Source organism: Trichosurus vulpecula, chromosome 1, assembly GCF_011100635.1.
Source record: "Trichosurus vulpecula isolate mTriVul1 chromosome 1, mTriVul1.pri, whole genome shotgun sequence".
Classification (NCBI taxonomy): domain Eukaryota; kingdom Metazoa; phylum Chordata; class Mammalia; order Diprotodontia; family Phalangeridae; genus Trichosurus; species Trichosurus vulpecula.
Window position 1 is genome coordinate 15329243 of NC_050573.1, and position 13268 is coordinate 15342510.

Here is a 13268-nt window from a genome sequence, read left to right on the forward strand (position 1 = left end):
GAGAGGGGGTTTGGCCCCAGGCTGAAGACGAGGGACGGACTACGATTCCCAGAGAGCAGCGCGGGAGGAGCTGTCGGGACCGCGACACCAGGTAAGCTACCGACGCGGGGGCGCGCGACCGGAGACTTGGTCTCCCCCTTCCCCTCTCCCAGTGGGTACTTGGGCTCGTCCTTGCTGGTCCTAGGCAGGGACGCGGGGCAAACCATCGCGCCGGAGGGGGGCGCGCACCCGGAGCATCCTCTGGAGCAGGAGCCTTAGCGTCCTCGGGGCGGGGAGGTAAGATGGGCGCTTTAACGGCGGCAGAGCCCGGGGGGCCTGTGGCTCACCTGACAGAGGGGCAAACTGAGGCACAGAGAGGGCGAGGGATGAGTGAACGAATGCAAAAGAGCCGGTTAAGCGCTTACTGGACGCTAAGCGCTGGGTCCAAATAACGGAAGCAAAGACAGCGTCTGCCCCCCAGCAGCTTCCGTTCCAATGGGGGTGTCTATCAGCTGGTTGACGCGCCCTATCTAGGGACACTGACAGGTGATTTAGGTCAGGGCTAGTTGCCTTGACCAGGATCCACAGTTAGAAAGTGTCAGAGATCATTATTTTCATGACATCTTACCATTGCTGGCTCCCTTTCTCTGTACATCTTTTAATTTTTTGATGTTTCTATAAAAATGATATAAGGAAGAAAGAAAGTATCAGAAGTGAGATTCGAACTCTGGGCTTCCTGACCCTGCTGAGCAGTTGGATCTGGAGCCAGAAGACCTGGGTTCGAATTTGTGCTCTGAAACTTACTTGGGAAATTCAGCTCTCTTCTCCGGGCCTCAGTTTCCTCCTCTGTTTTGAGTGGGTTGGATTAGATGGCTTCTGAGCTCCAAGTTTGTGATTCTCTGATTCTCCCCACGTCTGTCTCTATTTCTGCCTCTAACTCTGTGTCCGTGTCTGTGTCTATATCTGTATCCACAGCTGTGCATACGCATGCATACTTGTAGGTACATATCTCCAGCCCTAACCTCACTCCTGAGTCCTTGTACCTCTTTCTGGTTGGCACATAGCCATCTCTAGCTCAGCCTGTCGGAAAGGAAGCACCTCTCCCCCCCTGCACTTGCCCCTCTTTCAGACTTGCTGGGTTTTTAAGTGCATTGCTGACCTCCTGGGGATGAGTCCCCTCTCTCCCCTACAAACCCTAGAAAGCTCCATCTGCCTCTGTGGCCTCTTCTTCCTCCCTGCCCTGGTCGCTTCTCGAGCTCTTTCTACCGCAGCTGAAACTCCCTTCTCTCCAGTGGCCGTCAGCGATCTGACATCCTTTTCTCAGTCTTCCCCCCTCCTGTGCTTTGCATCCTTCCCCAGCTTTGGGGCAGACGCCTCTCTTTTGATGCTCCACTGACCGCTTTGACCCTCAGATCATCAGCTCCATCCCTCTTTGTTCCCTGCATTCTCCCCTGGTGATCCAGTCCCTTCCCAGGCTCCAGTTATCACGGTCCCACATCTGCATCCTGAATTGCCAGCTCCTATCCACCCTGGGCTTGGATGGGAATCCTGACTTTGCTGCTCGCTACCTGTTTGACTCAGGCAGCATGATTAAACCTCCCTAGAACCCAGTTTCCTCTTGGTAAAATGAGACGTTTGGCCTGGATGTGCTTTGAAGGCCTCCTGGTTCTAAATCTAGGGCTGGATGAGTCATTTCGGGTAGGCATTCCCCCGTGGAGCTGGAAGGGACTTCCAGAAGAGGATGTTGAGGCCCAGGGGCTGATCACAGCCTCCTCATGCCTTCTCTCTCGGAGGGTGATTCTTACCGTTTTCTCCCTCCAGTCCTCCACGGAGCATCTCTTTAAAGGTCATTCGCAAGCATACCTGCAATCCCTTCCTCTCGGGAAACGTGCGGCCCCCACTTCTGCTCTGCTTCCCTATTTCCTGGGTGCGCTTTCTTAAGTCACTCGCACCCAGCGGGAGCCTCCACCACCCTTGGGGTCGAGCACAACTTGAATCTTTTGAAGCTTGTGGTTTTCAAAGACCCAGGACATTCCCCCGTGCTGCTTTAGGTGACCCACGATAACAGCCGCCGCCAGTTCTAGAATTCTTTCATGTTGACAAAGCCTCTTCCCCCATCTCCTCTCACCCTGACCACAGCCCTGGAAGGTGGATGATTGTTGCACCATTTTATAGATGGAAAACCCGAGGCCGGGACAGGTTATGTGAGTAGCTAAGGGCTAGTAAGCGCTGGAGATCTGAGGCAGGATTTGAATCCAGAGCCTAGCATTCTGTATCAAAATGAGGGGCTTAGTTTAGAAGGGAAGCAGTGACTTGTAGCGGAAAGAACCCTGGATTTTGAGTTGGGTTTGGCCGAGACCTCAGAAGCCATCCAGACAAACCCGTCACCGTATGACGATTCCCTCTCCCAGCCACTGAATAGGGCACTGCACCAGGCATCAGGAATGAAGGAAGGAAGCGCTTATTAAGCGCTTACTGTGTACAAATCACTGTGCTAAGCGCTAGGAGTACAGAGAAGGCAACCCCCGCTCTCCACGAGCTCACCTCCTGATGAGGATGACAACACCCAGTCAGAGGGAAAGGTCCCGTGGTTCTTAGCAGCCAGCGGCAGAGCAGATGGTGAGCAGCTTCCTTGAAGTCGTCCCTGCTGATCCAATCTGATCAGTTTCCGATGTTGGGCCATTTGACAGTCCAAGGACTGTGTCCCTTCAGTAGAGGCAGGGGCAGGGCCAGGCTGCGTCTCCCCCAGGGTGGTTTCCCCGGGATGCTTTTGGCAGAGGGAGCTGGGCTGGAAGCCTGGCTGTTCCCAAGGGTCCAGGGTCCTGGATTGTCTCCATCAGGGTCTGCGGGGGCGTGGTGGTCAGGGTTGTGACGGGGCTTAGATCTACCTGGCACATGGTGCTTCTTGCCTCTCTTAGTCTGGCTTGCCGGCCCTGTGTGTGGCAGTGGGTGGGGTGTCTGGCCCCTTCTTCTCCAAAGACCTGGGTCCAAATCCCACCTGAGATCCTTAGGAGCTGTGTGACCCTGGGTAAGTCACCTACCTGTCTGGCCTCAATATCCTTATCGGTGAACTGAGGAAGTTTTATTAGACTACCTAGGGGGAGAAGGGAGGGCATGACAGTTGTATATCTGTGATCCCATGTGATGGAGTCCTGAGACCAAAAGTTTGAGAACCACTAGCCTACATGACTCGTGATGGCCCTTCCAGCCTGAATTCCTAGGACCCAATGATAAGACCCCCACGCAGCTAACTAAAGTAGATGCCACACATACCCTAAGGTACAAAACAAGGTTTCCTGGTTATGAACCAGGGTGAGAAGGGGGTTGCATATCAGGGAAGGCTTCTGGGAGGAAGCATTGCTTCCCATGGCCTTCGAAGCTGTCAGACAAGTGAAGGGGCTGGGCTGGACTTGGGGGATTGGAGAGAGCATATCCAGCCCAGGCAGCAGCCTCTGAGTTTGACCTGGGTCTGGCCTCCCCTCTAGAGAACAGAGAGTCTATCGTGAGGTTCTCTGTGGCTCTTCTCAGCTGGAAATGCAATGGTTTCTGAAGTTCCTTTTAATGTTAAAATCCTACAAATGTGTCTTGGGCCCTTTTGATAGAGCTGGCCTCAGAGCCAGGAAGACCTGGACCCAAGTCCTACTTGTGGCAAATCCTGGCTGTGTGACTCCAGCCAGCCTCAGTAAGCTGGTAAATAGCAAAAAGGATGTTAACCTGCACGGGTGGAGGGAGTTTCCCCACCTGGGAGTTTGCTACATTAACAAAATCACAGGTCTGGTTCTAAACCTTCCTGTGGAGGGTTTATGCAGCCATTTTATAGGCACCATCCTCTTTGGTCTCTTGCATCCAGTAGTGGCCTTAAGCACGCTAGGAAGGGTGGAGGTGGGGTGTGTGATGGGAAGAATTCTTCACTTCCAGTCAAAAGACACCGCCACCCCCCCTGCCAAATTCTTTTTTTAAACCATTTTTTAAATATTTTTTCCTCATGTACAAAATTTTTAACATTCATTTTTAAAAATTTTGAATTCCAAATTCTCTCCCTCCTCCCTCCCTGAGATGGCAAACATATAGGTTATACATGTGCAGATATGCAAAACATTTCCATATTAGTCATGTTATGAAAGAAAACAGACCTAAAAAAAACCCCAAGAAAAGTAAAGTAAGTTTTTTAAAGTATGCTTCCATCTGTATTTAGACTCTACCAGTTCTTTCTCTGGAGATGGATGGCGTTTTCCACCATGAGTCCTTTGGAACTGTCTTGTATCATTATACCGCTGAAAATAGCTAAATCTTTCACAATGGATCATCATTACAATATGGCCGTTACTGTGTACAACATTCTCTTGGTTCTGCTCGCTTCACTTTGCATCAGTTAAGTCTTTCTTGGTTTTTCTGAAAGCATCCTGCTTGTCATTTCTTATAGCACAATAGTATTCCATTACATTCATATACCCCAACTTTCCAGCCATTTCCTAATTGATGGGCGTCCCCTCAATTACCAATTATTTGCCACCACAAAAAGAACTGCTATAAATATTTTTGTACATAAAAATCCTTTTCCTTTTTTTTTTTAAGTTTCTTTGGTATACAGATCTAGTAATGTTATTATTGGGTCAAAAGCTATGCACAGTTTTATAGCCCTTTAGACATCATTCCAAATTGGTCTCCAGATGGTTGGATCAGTTCACAACTCCACCAGCAGTGCATTAGTGTCCCAATTTTCCCACATTCCCACCAACATTTACCATTTTCCTTTTCTGTTATATTATCTAATCTGACAGGTATGAGGTGGTACCTCAGTTGTTTTAATCTGCATTTCTCTAATCAATAGTGATTTAAAGCATTTTTTCATATGGCTATAGATAGCTTTGATATCTTCATCTGGAAACTACCTATTCTTATCCTTTGACCGTTTACAGGTTGGGAAATGACTTGTCTTATAAATTTGACTCATTTCTTTATATATTTGACAAATGAGGCCTTTTTCAGAGAAACTTGATGTAAAAAATTTCCCCCAGTTTTCTGCTTTCCTTCTAATCTCGGCTGCATTGCTTTTGTTTGTGCAAAGACTTTTTGATTTCAGGTAATCAAAAATATCTATTTTATATCTCATAGTGCTCTCTGTCTCTTGTTTGGTCATAAACTCTTCCCTTCTCCATAGATCTGACAGGTCTGCCATTCCTTGCTCCCCTAATTTGCTTATGATAATACCTTCATGTCTAAGCGATGCACCATTTTGACCGTATCTTGGTATATGGTGTGAGATGCTAGTCTATAAGCTGTCGTTGAAGTTTAGTTGATCAGTCGTGTCTGACCCTCCGTTTGGGGGTTTTGGGGTTTTCTTGGCAGAGATGCTGGAGGGGTTTGCGTTTCCTTCTCCAGCTCATTTCACAGACGAGCTTTCCAGTTTTTCCCCATTCAAGGCTCAATTGACAATGACAGTGATAAGAGCAGGAATGTTCCAATGGAGTTGTGACTGCATCCATTTCCATCCATCCCTCCAACAGTTCAGATAGCGCCACAGCCATGCGTGGTCCATCGTGTGCCCTTCTTGTCCAGGCCTCCCAGAGCCACAGTACAAGGGGTCCACTCACCATGGGGTCATAGGATCCCAAATCCAGAACTCATAGGAACCCCCAAGTCATGGAATCCAGCCCTCCCGTCTTACAGACAAGGAAACCAAGGCCCAGGGAAGAGAAGTGACTTGCCAACATCACCCAGCTAGCAGGTGTCTGGGGCAGGATTTGAACCCAAGGCTTCCTCTTTCTAAAGCCAGCGCTCTCTCCACTTGCTGTGCTCTGAACAGCAGTAATGAGGACTAACAGTTTACCTTTCTGTAGGACTGAGTTCACAATCTTTAGGTGGTGGGTCTGGAAGGCACCTTCTGGTCCCCCTCGTCTCATGTCCCGCACACCCAGCAGACGGCTGAGCCAAGGTCATCTCCGCCGTAGCTCGGGGAGCCATGACTCATGTCTGCCCCCACAAAAGTGCGCCTCGTCCGTGGCTTCCTGCAGAAAATGATGGACGGGGAGTCATCCCAAGTCAAAGCAGGGAGGGATTGGAGAGAAGATGCGGTCTGGGGGCTCCTGTCCAAGATGGGGACACTGAGGCCTCTAGGGAGAGGAGAGGCTTTCTCCAAGCTCCCACGGTTAGTGGCAGAGCCGAGGTCAGACCCAGGCCTCTTGGGTTGTAGCCTGGTGTACTCGAACGCCACACACACTCACATACACACCCCACACACATACACACATACCACACACACATATACACACACATACTCACATACACTCACATACACCACACACCACGCACACATACATATATACCACACACCACACATACCACAAACTCATACACACGTGTACACACCCCCACACTACACACATATCACACACATGTGCACACACATATATACACATATTCACACACACCACATACATGCACACACACAATCTCCAGTTACATCGGCAGGCGGGGGCTGAGCAGGAAATAGACCTCCGTCCCCTTTCTTCCCTGTCTGGGAGCTTTAGGGGCCACACCATATGCTTGTGCTGACCCCTTTCCCTCCCTCTCAGGGGCCCTGAATCATGAGAAGATCATTGTTCTCAGGACCGAGGCTCTGGCGGGCAGCAGGCCTGAGCCCTGAGCCCCCTTCTCTCTCTCAGTGATCCAGAACGTCCTCCTTTTGGCCATTTCCTCTACATGGCCCTCTGGGCAGTCTGACATTAGCCTGTGGTTTTTGTTTACAAGAGGTTGGCTCAAGTCAGATGTATCCTGTGTATCCTTGGACAAGCCCCACGACCCCTCTGTTCTTCAGCCTACCATCTGTTTCTTCATGCAGTGGGGAACAGACTTAGAGAACTCCTTACCCAGGATACATCTCAAGGAGAATTCATGCATGATGGGGCCGGAGCTGTGGCAGGGACAGCAAGAGAGCCAGGAGCCTAGGACGTTAGCCTGAAAGGAAAGGGCCTTGGGGCCTCTTAAAGATGCCTTGGCCCGCTTGGGCAGTCGGCCCAGGGCCCCCTCCTCAGAATCGCTGCTTAAATGCTTAGAGAGAGTCCAAAGGAAGCGATTCTATTGCAATTCAGCTGCCCAAATCATGTTAAAAACAAGTTCACATGGCCCGGGTCAGGAATCCCTGTTCTTTCTAAACCCTGAGTTTTACAAATGAGGGGGCACAGGCCCCCAGAGAAGGACTTATGCGAGATTTCATGGGCAAGTTAGCACCAGCCACAAATGATTAAGAAGCTGGACTCAGATGAGTTTATTGGATGTTCCAGAAACCCATGGAGGTATAATGCCCGTTTTACAGGTAAGGCAGTTGAGGCTGTCCCAACCAGTTAGTGTCAGAGGCAGGTCGCTAAGACTCCAAATGCTGGCAGGACTTTTTTCTCCTGACGAGCATGTTTTGGGGACCTCCCTGACCTTTTGGAGCTCCTGAGAGCATGACCTTCCAACGGAGCCTCCTTCTTTGGGACTCTGCGTCCCTGGCTGACTGCAACTCCCCTTCCCCGCCCCGCCCCCCCCCCCCCCCTTGGAGAGAAGGTCATTGGAAGGAAGAGGCTTCAGGAGACCGGCCGTTTCTATGGCTAAGAGGCCCACGTTATTAAAGTGGGATTCCTGGTCCCACGGCCAGAATGGGCAATGCCCATTTATTTTTAGCCAGCCAAAGAACAAGGCAAATGTGTTGGGGGGGAGGTGGGGGGTGGGGAGGCTGAGGGGCTCTGGATAAAGTAAAAATTCAGTCTCCTCCAGCCCAAACCTGCCCAGTGTTTAAAATGAGCTCTGGGTCCACAGGCTGCAATGGGCTCTGAAGTGACTTCCTTAAGAGGCGGGATGTGTGGCCCACCCCATGTCTGTAAGGGCCAGAGCCAAGTATGTACAGGTCTGAAAGCATTTATTTATTAAGCACTCACTATGTGTGAAGCTTAGCCCAGTGCCCAGCACATAGTAGGCATTTAAGAAATGCTTGTGGACTTGACTAAAGTGCTGGAGGTACAAAGAAAGGCGAAAAAGTCCCCATGCAGGAGGAGTTTATGTTCTAATGGACCTAGATCTTGTGACTCCCAAGGAAGGAAGGAAACAAGCATTTATTAAGTGCCTCCTGTGTGCCGGGCAGGTGCTAAGTGCTTTACAAAGATATCATTTGGTTTTCACAACAACCTTGGGAGGTCGGTGCTGATATCATCACTTTACAGATGAGGAAACTGAGGCAACAGAGGTTAAGTGACTTGTCTTTAGTCATACAGCTAGGAAGTACCTGAGGTTAGATTTGAACTCAGGCCCAGTGCTCTCTCTGCTGCATCACCAAGTTTCAGAGTGAGGGTATGGCTAGCATGCAGTCCTGTAACTGAAACGGGCCCAAGACCGCAAAGGAAGGACAGATGCCTTCCCATTGGGGCAGTTGTCCGCACAGGAGCTTGCCAGTGAGGGCTGGCTGCTTCCATCAGGAGCCATGGTCTGTTGGGGAGGCCCTGAGTACCCGGGCCAGGTGGCTGCTCCCAGGCCTTGATTCCCTCTGGAGTCTCCTGTGGCACATTTGTTCCCTGCGAGCAGGGATCCCTCTGTCCCTCCGTTGTGTTCCTGTGGAGTGGGTGGTAAGTAATGAGGCAGCTTAGTCAGGGTCACGTAGCGGGTGGACAGGCAGGGGTGCTGGCCATCCCTCCCTTGCCCCCCACAGCCCCTCCAAGGCTGCTGGCCCTTTGTGCCGTACTTGGAGAACATGGCCAGAGCCAGACACCTCCTCCTGGTGTCCCTTCAGCAGATGCCAAACACCTTGGCCACGAGCATGGGGCAGAGCCAGACCTGTGTGCCTTGGGAGGTCGGGAGAAGGGGGCAGACTAGCTTTCAAACGTGCGACGGCCTGGGCGGTCAGGGGCTTCCCGGATGCAGCCCTCTCTGCTCTCGGCCCGGCTTCAGAGAGACATTTCACGTCTGGTCGTTGCAGTGGCTTCTGGCCAGAGGCAGGGGAGATGCTGGGGCCTGGCGGAGGGCGGCCATGGCAAGGAGAACGACTGCTTACAGATGCATCCCTGACCCAGAGGCAAGGTGGCCTTCCTCTGTCTGGGTCTGCTGACATGCAGAGGCAGGGTCCTGGCCCGCCAGAGCCTCTCACCAGGCGAGTTTGAATCCTGCCTCGCTGCTCCCTGCCTCATCGTCCTCAACCGTGAAATGGAAGTACTAGTAGCCACCTCCCAGGGTTGTCTTGAGGATGGAATGAGATTATCCTTGTAAAATGCTTTGTAAACCTGAGAGAGCTAGAGAAATGCTAGAGGAGGGGGAGGAGGGGGAGGGAGACAGGGAGAAGGGAGGGAGGAGGGGGAGGAGGAGGAGGAGGAGGGGGAGGAGGAGGGGGAGGGAGACAGGGAGGAGGGAGGGGGGAGGAGCAGGGGGAGGGGGAGGAGGGGGAGGGAGAGAGGGAGGAGGAGGAGGAGGGGGAGGGAGAGAGGGAGAAGGGAGGGAGACAGGGAGAAGGGAGGGAGGAGGGGGAGGAGGAGGAGGAGGGGGAGGAGCAGGAGGAGGAGGGGGAGGGAGAGAGGGAGGAGGGTGAGGAGGAGGAGGAGCAGCAGCAGCAGCAGCAGCCAATACCTTGACAGTGTTCAGTAAATGCTTATCGATGGAATGAGTGAGCGGTTGGAAGGAGCTTGGGTGCGTGGCCCGGTGGGCATCTCACAGAGTATCTGCTCCATCAGGATTTCTGTCATCTCATTCCTTCGCTTCTCATCCACACCCCGCTTGTAACCACATATTCTGAGGTGACCTCGATGTTGGGCCCCAGTGCTTAGCCTGTTTCTCAGGAACAGCCCTGAATAGGGTGGGAACCAAAACTAGCAGATTGCTCCAGCCAAGCCAGATGGGACCTGTGAGGCCCGGGAAGCAGAGGCTAAGGGCTGAGGCCATCACCCTGGTCCAGTACCAATATCTGGGAGGGACATGAGGGAAGTGGTCTAAGCTCCAGGCGCTGGCCAGGGCTCTGTGTCCTGCCAGTGGTGCTCTGGGGCCCGCTAGGGGAAGGGTCTTTGGTGATGCGGTGGCTGCTGGGAGCTCGCCAGAGCGGGCCACTCCGAGCCATTGTCCAGGACCTGCCTCAGGAGCCGATGGCTCTGTGGACGTGCACAGAATCGTGGGCCCAGTTTGCCCTGCATCATGTATCTGTGTGTGTATTGAAAGTCTGGTGCAAAGAGGGCCAGCACAGACATGGGCAGAACTCCGAGGGCAGGAGCCCCCTCCCAGCTCAGGCGGGACAAGGGGAGCCTGCGGGTAGCCATAGGTCACCCGCCCGGATGTCACCTCAGCTGCCATAAGTTTGGCGTCCTCGGCAGCCCTGCACGATGGATGGCCCCGGCAGAAGGCTCCCTCTCCTCCTGACAGCTGTATGTCCTAGCTGATGCTCGATGGGGTGTGTGGACGGCCCCGGGAGGGACACCCCCTTCTCCGTGATGCTTCTGATGAGCACCGCAAGCCCCTGCGAATGGCTTGGCTAACTACTCATCTGTTAAACGTTCATCTTTTACAATTTCAATTCGATTCTAATAAGTTTATTGGCAAGACGGTGAGATTAGCGCTGCCAAATTTAATAAATCAAGGCCCAGTGTCTGGGATGGGGCTTCGCAGTGATAATGGGGGAGAGGTTTTATATGTTTTCATTTCGAATGACTATCTATTTCTGATCCCATTATGGGCTTTAAGGTAATGGTTGTCTCTCTGCCTGCTCAGGGACAGCTCTCCCAGAGCGTCAGATGCCCTGGCTGCCTCCCACCCTCCAAAGGTACCACCTTAGTCTTCCCCAGATATGGCCCGGGGCACTTCCCCACTGATGTCCCCCGTGGAGCCTAGTCACTGTGCTGGCACTGCAGATGGAGGGCTTGCCGCCAGGTGTTTGTTTGGTCACTCAGATCTCTCTTGAGCTGTGCTGGGTGCTTGTGGGGCTGGGGGTAGATGACATGGTCCCTGCCCCGCCAGGGGGGACAACAAGACTGACAAAGCCAAAACCCCTTCATTATGAGGCAGGGAGGGTTCGAGTGAATACCTAAGTGAGTCAGTCCTGGCCGGCTTGTGAGAAGGGGAAGAGGAAGATCGGGGTGGTTGTCAGTGGGATGTCCCACCCTCTTGAGTTAGGATTTAGCCACCTCTGCCTGAAGTCGAAATCCCCTGGCCCCAGTTCCTGACCAGGGCCCATTACTGAGTGTGCCAAGGCAGCCTACTCTGTTGACATCTCTAAATGGTTGGCACGGTGCTGAAATGGACTCTCCTGCATCACCTGCCCTTTGGGGTCAAGCAGGAAAAGTCAGGTCCCATGCCCACCTTGGCAAGCCATTGAAAGGCCCTGCTAGAACAGATGGGCCTTGGGCAGGCAGAGCAGAGGGCAGTGGGGATGTCTTGAAGGGCTTAGGGTGGGCAAGAACCCTTCTCTGAGCTCTTCCTGTCCCCAGTCACTGGCCCCATTGGCTCCGGATTGTTAATCCACACACCCAAGTTGGAAAGTCAGTAGGTAGGGGGTGGGAGCCAGAATGTGGAGAGCCTTTAGTGCCCAGCTGAGGCCTCGAGACAGGTTCCAGAGGCCGTGGAGAGTTATCAGAGGTCTGCCGTGAAAGGTACCAAGCGGAAAGGTGATGCTGTCCCTGTTTAGGTAGGGAGATAGGAAGCAGATTTTAAGTGGCCTCAGAAAACGTTGTACAAGGGGATGTCACTTGATATCCGGGCTCCTGAGCATAAAAGGCTGAGAGAATGAGGGCTTCTGAGGGAGGGGAGGGAGAATGGGTTTCTGAAGGGGGGCATCAGGGAGGAGGAGGAGGGAAGAGAGCCTAAGGGCAGGAGTGAAAGTGTCCAAGGGAGGCCCCACATCCCTCCTGTTCTCTGAAGTCATTGTCCTCCCCGAAGGCCCAGGGACTCTCCTCCCCCAGTGAGCTCAGCTCATCAGCAGGATGGGGGCCTGGAGGCCCAATCTCTCATCTCCAGCTGCTGTGCTGCTGGCTCTGAGCCTAAAGGACCTCGGATCCTGCCGGCTCAAGCCAGGAGACACTTGGGATCAAAGTATTCTTACCATGGCAGATGCAAAGGCTTTATTTCCTTACCTGCCAAATGGGAGGATAATATCTGTTGGACTTCTGTGACGGGGCAGGTTTGAGACAAACAAAATAGCGCCCCTACACAGCACTCTGGAAGCTGCTGCTGCTGCTTCTGTCACTGCTGGGAAATTAAAGATGGGGTCCATCGTTGTATCTCCTGTCCTTGAGCAGAGACCCTGAATCTTGCTTAGGTCTGGGCCTCGAGCTGGTCCTGCCTGTGGGCAGAGCTGCCGGCCAGCCCCTGACAGGCCTATTCATGGGGCCCAGAATTCCGCCATTAGAGATTGATTTCTTGGGAAGTTTGTGAGGATTTTGAGAGTTTTCTGTTAAAAGCACAACTGTATGTTTTCATACTTAAGCCTCTTACTTTTTCCCTTTGGTTTCTTTTTCATAATAAGACTGATGTGTAAATACGTTTACCTGATTCCACGTGTATAACCTATAGCAGATTGCTTGCTGTCTTGGGGAGGGGGAACGGGAAAGAGGGAGGGAGAAAAAAATGGGGAACTCAAAATCTTATAAAAAATGAATGTTGAAAACTGATTGGAAAAAATAAAGTACCATTTACCAAAAAACATATATACTTACGCCTCTTAGGAGGGATGAGACTCAGAGAAAGTTACAGCCGGGCAGGACCGCAACAACCAGTGGCCGTGTCTCCGTCCCTTAGTTTAAAAGGCAGAAAATGAGGCCCGGAGAAGGACGTGACTTAACCAGGGCCACATGGCTGAGGAATTTGAAGCTAGGTCTTACTAGTCCAGGGCTTAAAAAAAAAAACCAGCACAAAAAAGCTATGCTGTGGTGTTCCCAACTGTGTTGATGACCATCTGAGGTCCAAGATGGAACCATGGCTAGGGATCCTAGGAAAGAAAGGAAGGAGGGAAGGAAGGAAGGGAGGGAGGGAGGAAGGAAGGAAGGAGGGAGGGAAGGAGGGAAGAAAGAAAGGAGGGAGGGAGGAAGGAAGGAGGGAAGGAAGGGAGGGAGGAAGGAAGGAAAGGAGGGAGGGAAGGAAGGAGGGAGGGAGGAAGGAAGGGAGGGAAGGAAGGAAGGAAAGAAGGCAGGGAGGGAGGAAGGAAGGAAGGGAGGGAGGGAAGGAAGGAGGAAAGAAAGGAGGAAGGAAGAGGAAGGAAGGGAGGGAGGGAAGGAAGGAAGGAAAGAAGGCAGGGAGGGAGGAAGAAAGGAAGGGAGGGAGGGAGGGAGGAAGGAAGGAAGGCAGGG

At 52.3% G+C, this 13268-nt stretch overlaps 1 protein-coding gene across 2 annotated transcripts in view; it reads left to right on the forward strand.

The window, feature by feature from the left end:
- The first annotated feature begins 28 nt into the window (after nt 1-28).
- Nucleotides 29-13268, forward strand: part of ZMAT5 (zinc finger matrin-type 5) — a 29132-nt gene continuing 15892 nt past the window's right edge. The window contains exon 1 of one of the 2 annotated variants that reach the window (XM_036768860.1): nt 29-91. The gene's annotated coding sequence lies outside the window, so the exon portion shown is untranslated. Of the gene's footprint in view, nt 92-137; nt 277-13268 lie in introns of those variants that run through there. The other variant, XM_036768853.1, reaches the window with a different exon arrangement.